The sequence below is a fragment of the Falco rusticolus genome, chromosome 11, assembly GCF_015220075.1.
Source record: "Falco rusticolus isolate bFalRus1 chromosome 11, bFalRus1.pri, whole genome shotgun sequence".
Taxonomy (NCBI): Eukaryota; Metazoa; Chordata; class Aves; order Falconiformes; family Falconidae; genus Falco; species Falco rusticolus.
This window is the reverse complement of record NC_051197.1, coordinates 23948302-23964666: the sequence shown is the minus strand read 5'-3', so window position 1 is coordinate 23964666 and position 16365 is coordinate 23948302. Positions and strand designations below refer to the sequence as shown.

Below are 16365 nucleotides of genomic sequence, written 5' to 3'. Positions count from 1 at the left end.
AATTAGTTGGTTTTCAAGTAATGTAGACAATATTTTATCAGTGCATTTTAAAGTGAGAAGGAGGAGAGATGAAGCATGAGATACAGGAAGGTGGTGAAGTGGGAAAGCAGAAACAGCAGGCTCCCACTGCTTGCCGCAGGCTCTGGGCTGCAGGGCTGCCAGTTTGCTTCCTCTGTGCTTGGCTTTTGGTACTGGCCTGTGTTCTCCCTTTCTCTAGCCTTACACCTGAAGAACACGAGCTGTGTGACCATTTATACTTAATTATGCTCTCATCACATAATGTTTAAGCTCATTTTCCCTGGTTAGTTACTGTTTGCTCTTCATCGCTCCCTTGTCTCCTTCACCGCCCTCATCCTTTGCCTCTCATTGCTTTGCTTTGCAGTCCAGTTTCTGCAGTTTCACTTTGTCTCTTGTTCTTTTACCAGAAGACCACTGCTGTTATTCCTGTGCTTATTTAAATAAATCTTCAAATTTTTCTACCTACTAGATAAGTACTTACTACTTGCAAGAGCAGAGCTATAGTCCTATTGGAAATCCTGCAATTCATCTTCCTTTCCTCTTACACGTTTGTTACAATTGAGAGTGTCTACCTTCATTTTGTCACATAAAGAAATTTTCAAGTGTGGTTTCATTTGCTTCCTCTTGCATCAGATTCAGAGCATGTTTTTATATGGTGAACAGCACAGTGAGACCAGCCTTTGGTGTTGTCTGACACCAGTAAACCTCTGGAAAGGAAAAAGAATTCTTAGTACTGATGTACAGATAAACTTTATTTCCTCTAAACTGACCCCCCCCACCCCCCCCCACCCCCCCAGAAACTTGGCACCAATGAATTGTTCAGTAAAATGATTTAAATAATTTAAAACTTGCAAGGCATAAAATATGTTTTCAGTATTTTGGAATAACTCAAACAGATGTTTTAGGTCTGAGCTGTATATTTTCCTTTAGAACCATGTTTCCTTCTCTTAATTTTTAAAAAAGTTGACATTAAAAAAACCCTCAGTTTGGTATGCAGTAGATAAGTGTTTAGGAGAGATCATTCATGTACTGGTGTCTATAACATTGACCAATGCATGCATTTATGAACTGCTGTGTCTCAAGAGGTCACAAATGTGGACTTATACAAGATTTACTTTTCTTAGAGTTCATTTATCGAATTTCAAGATGCAGTATCTGCTCCTTATATAAAACTGAATTGCGGAACATGGAATCTGAGAGGAGGGTTTAGCTTTCTATTTCTAATCAGATCAGTACTCACAAATGTGTTTGTGAAAACTACTACTGGTGTATGAATACAGAAAACAAGGTTTGTGTCATAGGAGATAAGGCAATAAAAAGTACCAGAGTGATGGCACTTTTTACAAGCCAGAACAGATAATGAACACCAGAAACCAATCAAGATCTTTCTAGAGAAAATGCTACACAGAAATTGCAAGAGGGTCTTCTGCCAATGTGCAACCCTGGGCTGAACAGAAAACGTGGTGCAAGGCAGGGAAGCGTTGTGTGCTCTACGGGATGTTTATGCTTTTATGGTGGATTTCTACTTGTGTGTGTGTGTTTGCAGGAGCAGACTCCATGTAGTGCTGGCAGTCTGAGGCATAGAAAGGAAAAAAAAAAAGGCATAGAAAGGCAGGGGGCAGGGAATTCTGAGACATTGTTAATGTTGTACCAGTTTTTGTGAGAGTAAAACTTTGGTGTGAATTCAGGCTGCAAGGCCATTGCAGCGACTTGAGTGAGTTACCTTCTCCCTTTGCATGGAGAAGGCCACAGCTTGGCTGTTCAGGCCCTCAAGTTACGATGGAAAGAAGACCCTGGCTTTCTTCACACGGCTGGTGTGAGTGCGTTCTGCTGCAGCAGCTTCTGCCAGCTAGGGCTGCCGTTCCCTGTGCCAGTCTTACAGCTGTTTTGTCCACTACCAGGGATCTGGGCAGTGTTGGCAGGCAAGAGGCCTATTACGTGTGTTTCTTTCAGGGCTAGTATGGTTTCAAATCTCTGCCTAGATTGGGGGGGTTTAAGATAAGTGCTTAAGATAATGATATTTGCTCCTTTGTGTAGAAGCTAATCTGGATGCTGATGCATTGATTTGTTTAATCTGGGCACCTGTGTATAGTAGGCAAGGTTTGATGCTAAAAGACAGGTCTTCAGCTCCTACCGCTGAAGTAGATGTAGTATGTGGAAGGAAGCCAACTGGGAGTGTAGTTGGGATGTTCCTGGTTATGGCTAAGAGAAAAAAGGTGTCCTATTTAGGAGAGTGAATAAGAGTGAGCATAAGCTTTTTTCTCCTTAGACACGTTTTTCTGGGAGGCATGAAATATGCTTTATTGCAGTACTTTGCTGAGAAATAAAATCCAAAATGTTAAGTTATTTTCCAAGTGGTTTCCCAGAAATGGGAAGTGAAGATAAATCCAAGTGCTGGTTTAAAGGCAGTTATTTTCACAAGCATTTAATGTAAGCTCACGTAGAAGTTGAACTGCTTTCTATGTTGTGTCATGAGATTATATTAAAAACCTTTTCAGTCCCCTAATATAACGAAAAATATACTCATTAATAGTAGCTAGTAGATGAAGCTACTCAACTAAACTTACTGATACTATACCTTGCTCTGCTATTTGTGTGCATGCTGAAAACAATTTGCTCAGACAGTGAAATTGGTTATTCACATAGGTATAGTATCAAAGTAACTTGTGTTTCCTCACATGTTTGCAAGTGCAGAGCTCTGGGTATGTAGGGGAATTCAGCCATAAATTTGTTTTATAATGTTAGGTAAAATGTTAAAAGCAAGGTCAACATTCTCAAAAAAGTGTTAAGACTTGGCACCTTTGTATCAAAGCTGCTCAGGCAGTAGAAGAGAGTCCATCTGACAGAGGGCCTCAGACCCGATGGTTTTAAATTGATCCATGTTAGTTCACTTGGCAGACTAAATTCTTAAGGGAAAAATCCTCTTGTTGTGAAGCTTCACATAGCCAGCGGAGCCTTGAGCTAGCAAGGCAGTGGTGAATCCTGTCAGAAGCCGTTTTTCCTTGCCTGCTCTGTTGGATGTTAATAAGTCACAGGAGGCTTCTGAAGATGGAGGTCATGTGGTGCATGTTCCAAGTGTCACAGCCAGTGGGAAACCCACAGTAACATCAGTAATCAAAAATCCACTGAAAAATTAAACATGCAGTAGCCTGGCCTTTTTGTTACATATGTAACACTAAATTTTGACCGAGAACTAGACCTTCACCTTAATATAAATAGGTACGATTTGTTGTAACGAAGGTCTGAAAAGCTTTTCTCTGTAGTCTGCAGTACAAGTGATACCAAAAAATACTGTATAAGAGTGGTTTTAAAGGTTTGTGTTTTTCTTGAACAGCAGTAATTAAAACTTTTAAAAACTTGAACTTCAGAACAAATGCTGTACCTTACACTGAGCTGATCCACATACCTCACAAAATCTGTTGTGTGCTGTGCATGCTGTCGGTACCACAGCTACAGTAATGAACTAACAACACTAATACAGCTATCACAGAGGATTCTTACGTCGATGTTTTTTGTTCCTTTTTTGTGGGAAACATGCAGCACCTTTCTTGGAGACAAATTACCATTGAGGGAACTGAGACTTTATTCACATTTCATATTTTGTTTGCTTTTCAGGTTTGGTTTCAGATTTCTTATCTTGCTTCCTAGTTTGAGATGACATCTTTGTCATCTCAAACCCCTTCAGAAGCTGACATTACTTTCCTAGAATGAGATTTCTCCTTTTCTTCCACTGCCTCACCCTCCCTCCTTCAACTTCTTTTCTTACATCTTTCTCCTGTTGACACCTCTCATCTTTCCCAAAACTTCTCTCGCTCCAAACTCTGTGACTTTGCAGCTGTCTGAAGATTGTTTCACACACCTGCCTCAGTTAAGCATGGCTTTATTTTACTGTTTTTGGTGCTGTCTCATCCCTGAAGCTACTATTTTTGGTATCATCAAGGGGATTTCTGTGCTGTTGGATATATCTGCAAGCAGTAAAGTTAGTGCTTGCCAAGTAAAAAGAGACGTATTGAGGGGCACAATTTTAAGAACCATTATAGTTAGTGTAGGATAAAACTACAAGCACTAATGCTTAAGAGCTTCTTTGAAATTTTGGCAGTGAGACGGTCTCCATCATTTAGTTTAGTATTCATCAACTTGCATACTTTTTAACTGATCTCTGTTTTGGATTTGAAGTTTGATATAAGAAATGGAGACGGTAGACGTGTAACTTAAGTTAGATTGCTGCTGTCCCAACCAGTGCTTGTATGTGAAGCTTGTGAATTTTGTTGCCAATCTGAGGAGAGGTTTAGGTATTTAAAATTCTATGCCACGCGCCCCCCCCCCCCCCCCCCCAACAGCTGACCCATGAAAATGTAACTCTCTACCACAAACATTGCCTTGCAATGAGACCATAATACAATATGAAAGATAAACCTTATGTGATACCAATATTGTATGTTAGATAAAATTGTATACAAGGTTGGTTGATTGCAATTTATTTTTGCCCAGTTTTATCTTCCCAAAATGACTTTGTGTGTTGACTGCAAAAGATGTGAGAGCCCATTATTGATAAAGCATGGCCTCTTCTGGTAGGTTATTCTTGTCTAGGACAAAGAATAGTTTTCAGCATTACTCACGATGTGTTATCTAGGTGCATCTGCTTGTCTGCAGTTGATCTTGTGTTCCTTTCCTGTAAGGCTTCTGCTGAGATTGACTGTAGCGGGACTAAAGAAGACTCTGGATATTGTGTTTGGTTTGGACATACCATCTGAAATTGGACATACAGACTGAAATTTCCCAGCTCAATTCATGTGAAGAGTTTCATTGAACTCTTACGTGCTACTAGTGTTTCTGTCATGAATAATTAGGACTGGTCGGCCTTAGATGAAGTTTTATAACCTGTTACCTATGTGGGATGTGTTCAGTCCTATGCCCTTTCACAAATGTTTTTAAGCACAATTCCACACAATATATTTGGAAATGCCTATAAACCCTATAGAATAAAAGAGAGGGATAATTCTATGCACTCATAAGAGGCAATATTAATGCCAGGAGTTACTGCCTCTCCTTTGCTCTGCTCTCTTTTGTCATACCAGGGTACCTGTTGGTGTGGTGGCTGAGCTAGAAGTAAGCAGAGGAGCTAATCTACCCTTTAGAATAACATTTAAAAAAATCAGTGCCTCCTTCTCTCTCTGTATATCAGTTCTCTGATGTAATTTATGACACGACCACACTAACAGTTGGGGTAGCACAGGTAAGACAGTAGCAAACTGAAGTGCAGGGCAGAAACAAATGGATGAAGAGCACAAGGCAGAGGACAGAAATTTGTGAAGTCAATAGTGCTGGTGAAATCCCAAGAGACACCTTAAATGTTAAATATAACTAAATGGCTAGTGATAGGTATCTGTGGCTTGCTCTTTTTTATCACAGTATCTACATCTAAAACACATAATGTGATCCCTATCGTGTAGTTGAAGAACTCAGAATCTTCTTTTAAAATCTCCAGACAAGTGGAAACAAGTTGCTGTCTGAAGGACGTCTTATATGAGTCACATAATATTGTTAGATATATTCTAAAGAAATTCGATTCCTCTCTGTGATTTAGGTTTGGTGTTGTAGCTCTTAACATTATTATCAGATGTGTTGGCTGCCGTGCATCTTCAGATACCGATACAACAGAAGAATAAAGCAGTCTTCAAAAGAGTAATTAAAGCTTTTTTTAAATTTTTATTTCTTGTAAGAGAAATAGAGTGCCTGAACCCCCACAGTTGTATTAGAGCATCCATGAATACCATGAACCCCCTCACCGACCACCACTGCCCCCACAATGACAAGAAGAGGTGTAAAGCAAATCCTGCTTTCCTTAACTAGAGATGACATCATGTCCTAGAGCACAGAGTGCTTAAGGTGTACCTCTGTTTTATACTTGGTGGGGGGAAGGACTCGGGGTGGGCCAGACGGGGGGTGTAAATTTGTTAAGAGATCTCGTTCTAACTCTGTTTTTTAGTAATATGGGCATAACACCTAATACAATGTTGTGCCTGGTACAGAGGTAAGGAGTTTTTGATTTTCTGCAATTATTCTCATGTTCAAATATTTTTGTTTTGCTTGTATTCAAATACTTGTACGTTGTTTTACAATATTTATGTGGCTAGCTTGGGAAGAAACATTGACCTAAATAGATGTGCATTTTAGATAAAAATGAAAATTCAAAAAATAATTAATTTAAAATGAGCTACCTTTAAGTGTCTTGCTTGTCTGTCTTGTCTTCTAAATGATCTTTTAGATGCTAGCTCTTTGAGGTCTGGCTGGCTTAATTTTGTCATAGGCAGCATAAGGACAGCATCAGTGTCAGTGCAAAGGAGGGTATGATGTCAGTTAGACACCGATTAGCACAGGACTTGTGTTTTGTAGGTTATCAACTGCTAACTACAAATATACTACAAACATTTAAAAACAGAGAGTGATCCTGCTTTCCTTTGGTTGTGCAGTTCTGCAGTGGTGTTTTGGAAGTGCAGTACTCTTTCTGGCGGGAAGATATATACATAGATAATACAACGTGCAAGCTGCTGCATGTTCAAGGGAACAAAGTAAGAGAATAATTAAGTAGTAGCAAATAAAATTAGCAAGTTAGTTTCTCTTATTCATTTTTTAATTTTAAGTATAAGAATCCAGCTCAAGGAGAATTAGGTATAAACATAAGGAGGATGTAAATTTCACTTTGTATTTTCTTTTCACTACAGTAAATGTAGCTGTTTGGTGATTTATTTATTTTTTTTTTAATTTAAGTGAACATATGATTAGGGAAAAACCAAATCATTGGTCTTATCAGGTTTCTATAATATAATTTGATGGTATTGCCATTCCCATTGCAGAATATCTTCTCAAGTATGATGTTTTTATCCTGTATCAAAGATAACTTTTAAAATAAGAGTGGAAGACAGTGAAAGTGAGTTATGCCATCCTGTGTCTTTTTTTTTGTAGTGTTGAAGGTAAGTGCAATTCTTTTCCCATGGACTGAACCATTCCCTTGTCTCTGGATCTCTAGAGGATGAGGCTTGAAAGATAGCTTTGGGCTTTTGTAAACCACGGTGAGCGAGTTGAGGGGTAATCAAAGAGAACAGCTCACTTCCCTCTGCACAGCCCACTGTAGCAGGGGAAAAATTTTATTCTCACAGAGAGTAAGGAAACATACAGTATGTGCTTACCCTTATAAATATTCTTATCTTCAGTGATTGTGTACTGGAGTAAATTCAGTTCATGGTTCAAGTGTGACTTGGTACCATTCAGCAAAGCCATGGTCTAGTTGAATTTATATAGTCAATGGTTAAAGTAAATTCAGAAAAGGGAGAAGTGTGGCAGTGACTGGTTCACTCAAGACAGGAAGAGAAAGACCTTCCTCTGCTTTTAGCAGTGCAGAGGAAGAAAAGGTCCGTTGTGTAGCCTCCTCCAAACACGCTTCTTGCTAATACCGTGCTAAATAAAACGTGAAATAATACAGTGGGAGTGAAGAAACCAAGTCACTTAAACTCCAGGATGCATACTGAAAACAATATTTGAGATGCAATCAATAATGAATACGAAAGCAATCACTTCCTTCTAAAACATTTGTATGCTAATTTTAAACATCCAAGGTCAAGAAGATCCCAGACGTGTACATAGCGTACAAACTGGTCGTTGCAGTTTAGAGGATTTGCTTGTTCTTTTCAAACATGGGAGAATAATCTTTTGAAGTCTGTTGAAGGCCAGGGGCAGAAGAAATGTAGCTTTGAAAAACACAGAGCATTGATTTATGTCCATTCCTATTTTATAAAAAAATACTGTTTGACGTCTTTAAGACCTCTGATAACTCACTGTTAGGTTATTAAAGATTTTAAAATGGATGGTTACATTTGGACAAACAATTAAGAATGTATTAAAATGTGCTGTTTAAAATGCAGGAAAAAGCTGTTTTTTTCCTTGATTGGTTAGTGACCCATATAAAATATGGTAAAAAAATTTGTGGTATCATCAGTAAGAGTGTTTACAAAGCACTGAGAGCGAGCATTTGATCAAAGCTGAATACAGTTTGAAGACGCCATTTGGAAGCATAGGTTATCCTTATAAAGTTTTTTATGAAGGGAACTAGAATGATTTAACAGTAGCTAGGTTTTGCAGTACTGTCCCATATCCTTTTATGTTTCTTTGCCCTACGTGCAAAACCTGAAACGTAATAAATGCACCAGAAAGGACAAAATCCTATTTCATTCTTTGTCTTCTACAAGGATAATATGCTTCAAGGCAGTCTGCACTCATGCTATTAGCTGCAATGTTCAAGTGCTCTGTTTATATCATAGCAGTGCTTGAAGTAAGGTTGTCATTCTTTAAGCAACATCTTAAAAAAACCCAAAGCCCAAACCCAAACCCCTGAAGGCGTGGTGAGGGCTGGAAGGCATTTGTAGAACCCAAACCAGGAGCAGCAGACAGGAAGCTGCTGCTAAAACTCCCTTCCCCTGCGCGTGCGTTGGGGAGTCTCTCGGCCTTTTGGACAAAATGAACCAAGAGATTAACAAGGCACTGCTGCTTGTGGAATTTGGACTTTTTCAGTTCCTTCTAAGAGCAGAACTGTCTAGGACATCTTTCATGCTTTTGGACTAGCCTCTGTAGCCTTTTCACAGACCTAAAGTTTGAAAAAATGGGATTTTAAGCAGAGCTTTTGTTGAATGTGTGTATACACTGTGCCCATAATCAGATACTGATTATTAAAGAGTTGGTCATTATAGTCCCAATAATATGGCATTGAGTTTTATGAATTCCTGGAGAGCATTAAGTTTTGCTTCTCCCTCTCTCCAGTAAGCAATGTTTAGGAGCCGTGTGTGCAGTCCTGTGTAGTAGGTCTGCCAGGCCCACTCTTCCAGTTCTGGAATTTGTGTGATCGGAGGTATGGCTGCCTGTAAAAGGGACAAAATGTTAAAGATGTTCGGTGGGTGAAAGGGGTGGAGAAACGGTTTGGTTAGTGAGGGGTCCAACCTGCCCTTTGCTATTGCTGGAAACTACATTTATGCTTTTAACTACCGTCCTAGAGAAAACTTCTATAGATACTTCACATCTGTAATGTATACATATGGTATTGAGTGTTGCTTGGCATAATTTAGAGATGTGAAAAGAAAAGAACAACAGGACTCTTCAGTTTTGGATGTTTCTAACTTAACTGTCAGCTGTTTCATTTTTACTAAAAGGGGAAGATATGCCCAGCCTTAACCTGGCCTTTTGGACAACAGGTCATCTGTCCTTTTATGTCTTCCACAGTGTTTTTTTCAAAATTATGTTCTGTCTCTCTGGCTCTGCTTGCCTTCCTGGTGCCAAACTGCCTTCCTCCCCGCCTCACCTCTCCTTACAGGGCTTTGGAGAAAATGTTGCATCCTTTCTAGTTGTTGATTGCCTAGGGCTTTTGAAGTCTCAGCAGTTTGCATCTCTGTAGGTAGCTTATCTACAAACAGAAAGAGGCAACATCCAGGAGGCTTTTTGTCTTGGCTTTTTTTCCTTTTTTTTAAGTCTGGAGAAAGACTTCCCTGCTACTTTATCGGTGAAGACACTGTGGAGACACCAGAGAAAATCGATTCAACATGAGACTTCCCGAGGGCAATGCATGTAGGGTATGGAGGTTTGCATGCCTGGAGCCAGCCAGGCTTCCCCCCCAGCTGCACAGCAGCACCTCTGAGGTCTCCTCCTGCAGCTGGGAGCTGGGGCTCAGTGTTCAGAGGAAGCACGGATGACTGCCAAAACCAGCTTTTACAGCAGCCACGTTACCCCTGCTGCCTCTGCATAAAAGCATTTGGCACCTGGTTTCAAACTGTTTTTCAGAGTTGCTGTCAGGCTCCTGTCAGTCACAAAAAAACCTTGGCTTTGGGTTGTGAATTTCTTTGCCACGGTTCCCTGGGACAGTGAGGGTATTTTCCTTACTGCTGCTATGCCAGTGCTAAGCCTTGAAGAGAAAGAAGGATGGAGTAGTCCTCAGGTGTGTTTCCTGAGGATTTAGTTCAGTGGAAATGGAAGAACAGACATGGATGACGAGGGATGCCATAACTGGGGTAGCTGAAGGTGATGTCAGTGAGGAAGGAAACAGGCAGCATCCTGCAGCTGGTGATTACCCTTCTGGAAAGTAAATTTATGACTTTCCCTTGGATTGCAGCTATTGGTGCTCTACATCTAAAGCTTGGATTTCATTATTTGAATGAGATGAAAATCGGTATTCAGCTATATGTCAAGCTTTGTGTAATCAAAACCGGGCTATTACATTTCTACCTGCTGGAGGTCTGTAGACTATAGTGTTCCGAAAGAAATGTCGTTGTGGGTGCCAAGGCTGTGAATTATCTTTCACGTTTGTTTCTGTATTACTTTGACGCTTCAATGTATGCAGTAGCAGCGTTTAGTAGAGGCATATTTGCATAGCTGGTATTTGAATGTTTTTCTGATATGTTGTTTTTAAGGGCCAGAGGTGCCACTATGTGAAAAGAAGGGTTTGTTTTTAGGTCATCTCTTCTCTCCCTCCCTTCTTTCCTTTATAATGAGTTTTCATTCATTTTGTCTTTTTTGAAAAGCCCTCATCCTTTCTTCTTCCCCTAGAGGCTTGTGATTTGATTAAAACGGACCTGAACCAACACAGGGTACTAACGTGATACCAGAACAAGGCAGATAGAGATAAAATGTTCCGTTTAACTTACTAACACCCTTTACTTGGAATACAGTGTTCATTAGATCAGTAGCTGTCAGCCAAGTTAAATGCAAATGTAAGTTCCTAGAGGTCCTTTAGTTCAAAAGTTAATGATGGATTACATTAAAATATTAAGATATGTTCCCCCCTTCCCCCTCTTCTGTGCCAAATGAAGTATTGATCCAGGGTTGTCTGGGGCCTGGTAAACTGCAGAGTAGGAAACGATCAACCTTCTTTCTTAATATAGGTCATTTAACAATATATTTATGTATAGCAATTCCATCTTATCTGAGTGACAGATGTGAAATCATGATTTTTCTTTTCTCTCCATGCCCCTTCCCCCTGCCCCCGCTTCCCCATTTTGATGTATGAGTGAAAACAGCTTAATGAAAACTCACTCAGCGTGTGGGCACGAGTAGCAGTTCTGGCTTTAAAGCATCGGGGATATGACATATTTGGAATTGGCCTCTTATGAGCCTTACCCCAGTGATGCAGTGTGTATGTCTTTGTTTTCTCTAGGAACATGGGATTTCTATTTGCATTAGCTTTTTGTTTTTCATAATCTGCCCAGAGCTCTGGGGCAGTGTATGTATATATCCAGAAAATTAATATGTGCACATACATATCTTAAGACTCCCTGCCTTAATTGGAGTCTTTAAAAGATTCTAGGGTTAATTTCTCGAACTAAATTAAACCCTTTGATATTTGTCATATCAAACCAAATATGCTCTTATTTCAATCAAAGTTTTCAGGTTATGAACTGAAGAAAAACACAGAAAATGTAATGTAGCCTTGATAAGTAGTCTAAAGTATGTGTAATCATTTCATATTCATGGTTGTCTTGCTGATAAATATTGCTTGGAAACCAGTTGGAAGCTCATGTAGAATGGAGTGTAGTATTTCTCTTGTATAACATCCTGTATTAAATGAGCAAATGCCACCTTTGCCAATGGAAATTTGACTGTCCTTGAGACAGATGTTTAAAGACATTGATTCTTGAAATGGCAATGATTAATTATACTGGTACTACGTGTAAAAGGAAAGGATGCGAAGATTCTGTCATGCATGCGGAGAAAAACATCCTTCTTTCTGAATAAAAAAAAATACAGGTATGCTTGCTTCTCTGAGAAAGCAAATAGCAGCTCTGTAGTTTCCTTTGAGATGGTGGTACCTAAACCAGTCTTATGCAGCCATCAGGCTCTCTTAATGCATAGACCTTAGCTTGAGAGTAGTTACAGCTACATATAAAACAGGTATTATTATTATTTTTATATGCTATTTACACTGCTATACTTCTCTATAACTGAAAGTCAGCCAGCCAACTGGAGCTATTTCAGTCCGTTGAAAAGGGAGCATGTTAGACTTGTAATTAGAGATCTAAAGTTTACTTGAACATTAGAGTGCTTGGGATAACTCTTCCAACCCAGGGACTGGAATGGAGACAGAACATAGCCAAGGAGCTTATCAACTCTTTGAAGGATTAATTTGCCTTTATAATTTACACACACCCACACCCCCCCCCCCCACACCCCCCAATTTGATCAAGTAAAAGAAGACCTGTTTGAGAAGAAACCCATGTGCAGGTATCAAAAAGTAGCATGTCAGAAGGTAGGTTGGTATTGGAAATGTTTTTCATTGACAAATAACATGCTTTATGTTATACTAATCTGTTTCTATGTATCTGCTAAATAAATTCACTTGAAGGGAGGGAGTAAAGCTAAGTTTTTAACAAAATACAACGCTCAAATACTAAGCTAGATGCCCAGATTTTGAAAAAAAACCTTTAGATGTAGTATGGTTGTGAATTCTTGGTGACTTTTACTGTGTGTTGGAAAAACATCCTATTTAACTGCATACATGGAAATAACTGCTTTGAAGATCTAACCCACAAATGAATCTTTCTAGGTTTTATTGGCATAAACTGTGAAACTGTTGCCATCAACATTTGTTGATCACTTCATATTTTCAGTTTAGATAAACATCAGAAAAATAAATATGGGCCTAGTCCTGACAGCAGCTGTTAAAAGCAAGGAAATGTTGCTTGTTCAGGGAGACAGTGAGTTGCAAAATGATTTACTCCTGTTTCTCTTAAAAGTGGAAAAGTACTTTTAAAATGTGCTTTGTCTGCTCGTGAACTGCATGGGTTTTAAGTTCTTTTTTAAGAAACAAGATTAGAAAGTGACCCCCAAAATACTTAATAAGGCACATTTTAAACTCAGACACACCACTGCTATGGAAAGAAGTAAAATAGTCCCTCTAGTGTACTGCTGCTGTAAGTATGCATAGGAATATCTGATGTAATTTACTGAGGAGTATGGCTGCAGGAAATTACAAAATAACATTTCTGCAAGGGATATGAAAGGGCTTACATAAACTGGAGAGTCTGACCTACATCAGTAAGTCAAGAGAAACAGTAATAAATACCAAGGAAAAAAAATAATCTGCTGTTAGAGTAATTAACGAAGTAAAAAGTTAGTGTAGTGTGAAACCGTTGCTCTTGCCAGCTGCGCCCGAAACATGAATGAGAGCAGAACCGCGCACTGGGGCATGGGCTGAGGTGCACTTCCTCTTGCAGGGCCATACATTTCAATCTCATGTCATATTTTGCATAAACTGGCTATATATTGAAAAACAAACTTGGATGTTCACACCTTGTTGAAGAGAGGGTGGCTTTGATGTGACTTCTAAAGACTTGCTTAACCTCTGTCTGACTGCCTTAGTCAGTGCAAAGGAGCTCTATTGAGGCGGGTGCAGGTGGGGCTTCCTCTTATGCCTGAAAGTCTCTTGCCAACGTCTTCCAATTTCAGGTTCATTGCAGCAAAGTCATAGCTACTGAGTTTTCCAGTGTGAAGGCATGTAGTCATTGCAGGATGTTTTGGAATAGAAATATTTTTTTTTCATGTGTCATAGCTAGCTAGCACATACATACGAATCTTTACTCATTACCTAGTTTTCATTGCCTGTTCCTGGTAATAGCATGTGCGCAAAAGCCCCGCACTGCAACCCTTTGTACATCTGTTTGTTGCAGAGCAGTGCCAGCCACAGAAGTTCTCTTGTTCTGGATTTCGTACAAGCAAGGAGCACTGCTTCTGCACTTAAGCTAAGATCTAGTTTTGCCTCATTCAAAGGTACAGGAGCATCTGTGCGAGTCCTTGCTGTGGAAGAGAACTGAGCAATCATTTAGGGTTAAAAGGGGTAAAAGAGATTAAAGCTCTGCTGAAAGGAAGAGAGCAAGACAAAAAAAGCACATGAAAAGCATTAAATAGCAATGTTATGGACTTTAATGCGTATGGTGCACTGTAATTTTGGAGTTCAGAATTGCACTATATTATAGCTTCTCTCGTGTCAGCTGTACAGGGCTTCAAACCAGCACTGCTCTGAAAAACTCCCGAGTCCGTCAGTTTGTTAAAAGTGAGACACTTTGCCGGGTTTAGCTTGATTGTTTTGATGAATGTCTATTGAATCTCTGATTGTTTTCTGACAACTCATCCCATATGTAACTGTGACTTTCCCCGTGGACCTAGAAATTCAGGAACTCTTATTGAGAGTTCATGTAGTGGCTCAGAACCAAAGAAGTGAAATTTCACGTGGAGGGAGAATCTTTGCCCCACTTCATGTTGGAGCAAATACATTTACACGTATGTGATGCTGAAATTGTGTGTTGACCAGAAGGGATAGTTTCACATATGATTACTTGTGTAAGTATTCCTGACATTTTCTCAGAATTCATTAAGGAAACGACAACAGCAAGAAAAAGACACCTCAGTATAAACCATTCTGTTTCTTGACAGAACAGTGTTTTAAGCTGTGCTTTAATAGGCGTGCTCAATGGGCAAGCATTACCTTTTATTTTGTGGAAGTTATGTTTGTTTTCAGTTATGTGTTTTAATCTTAAATATTGAGGTGGTTATTGGCCTTAAGCTGTTAATTGCTTTGTTTTGAAATAGAAGAATAGTGATCTTTGCCCACCCATTACCCTTCCCCTTTCATGATGCCAGGGTGACCACATACTTCTGGAGAAGGCATTGTGTCTCTGAGATACTGACAGCTGCTGTGATGATTACCATTTTCTTCTTATCCAGAATGTAGTTTCTGATAAAAATCTGTGCATTAGCTTCTGAGCATGTTGGTTTGCTCTTCCTGCAGTGCCAGACCTTCTCCAGTCTAAGAGCAGTGAAAATTATTAGTAGTTTTCTGTTGTCTCTAGCTGTATAGTTCCTTTCTCTCTCTTCTCTGTGTGCATGTTCTTGAACAGTCTTCTGGCTTCCTCAGTGTGTGGAGGTTTTTCTTTCTCCACTCCTCCGCCCCAGAAGGTTTCACATCAGTTCCTGAAAAAGTTTTTCTATTCCTCTTAATTAGTAATTCTTGCTTTTGTTTGTGTTAGTGTCACCTGGTGGAACATTTTGGGAGTAACGTTTGCTAGTTGTCTTCCTAAAATTCGTAATTTTTTGTTGTACAGATTTTTTTTTGTGTTATCTTGAAGCAACCATAATTTGCTGTGAAGAGTAAGCCATACTTCTGCTGGGTTTGATTATGCTAGATAAGTGAGAATCCTTCTAAGGAAAAGGGTTTGTGTGGGTGGAATAGTTTGCAAAAGGTTTTCTGCGTGCTGGAAAATAACACGTTGAAACAAGAAAGGGATATTTAGTTCATGAGAATTGCCCCTCTCTGGTTTGAAAATCATTAAACCTTCTTTGCTGTGATTTTGCCAATCACTGTACACCCATGTGCCACGACAGATCATTTTCCTAGCTACTGTATTTTCAGTTAACTTCCCATGGTGTCTTGCCTCGTGCAGTTTAGCAGTCCTTGCAGTCTTGCACTGGGATTCTCACATGTGTGCAGATGCAGGTTTTTGTATGATACAGAAACCAGAACTCACCTGCGACAGCAAGACTTCTTAAAGGAGTCTTTTTTTCCCTTTTTTCCCTTTTGACTAATGTGAAATAGTTTTTATTAACTTACTGTTTATTCAATCATTTTTTATTCAAAACTTCCAAAACTTATTCTAGGCTGTATTACAGTTCTTCTATTCATAGGGGAATGTATGTGCCCATACCTTTGATTATATTCCTAGCATATTTATCTGATTTTATTATTCTTCGACATTTCTGTAAGGCAAAACCAGATTTTCTGTGACATAAATTTTCACAGCAGCTTAAATGAACCCCAAATGTTCCTTTCACAGGAGTAGTATAACTTTTGTTCGTTCTGAGTTTTGCTTTCCTGCATATGAGACCTGAATCACTTTTGGAGGCTTTGTAACTTCAGTTTAAGCTCTGTAGTTGGTGACTATTCTCTGTGGTTTTTACTTTGTCATTCTCCTGCGTAAATATGTCAGTGTCCTTCCTTTGAGAGATGTACTTTTAGCTGTGTGTTTTATGGTCTGGTTAGTCTTGTAATTAAACTTCAAGAATAAACAGCTTTAATTGTAGAGATTATTCCCAAATGCCAATGGAATGTAGAATTACTATACTGAATTTTGATACTACCGATAAAAACCTCCTTTGGAGATTTCAGTTTGGCTTAATATGGATTTTAAACTGCAAAGACCCAACGTGAAACTTTTGGGAAGTTCAGGGGAGACTTGGCATCGGAAGTATGGAAATTCAGATGGTGTAATTTTGTCTCTCTCTCTTTTTTTTTTTTTTTCCCCCCCCCTCTCTCTCTCT

General features: G+C 39.3%; 1 protein-coding gene across 2 annotated transcripts in view; it reads left to right on the top strand.

Annotated features, from left to right (window-relative positions):
- Positions 1-16365, top strand: part of VAV3 (vav guanine nucleotide exchange factor 3) — a 171553-nt gene that overhangs the window by 46631 nt on the left and 108557 nt on the right. The gene's annotated exons all lie outside the window — the stretch shown is intronic.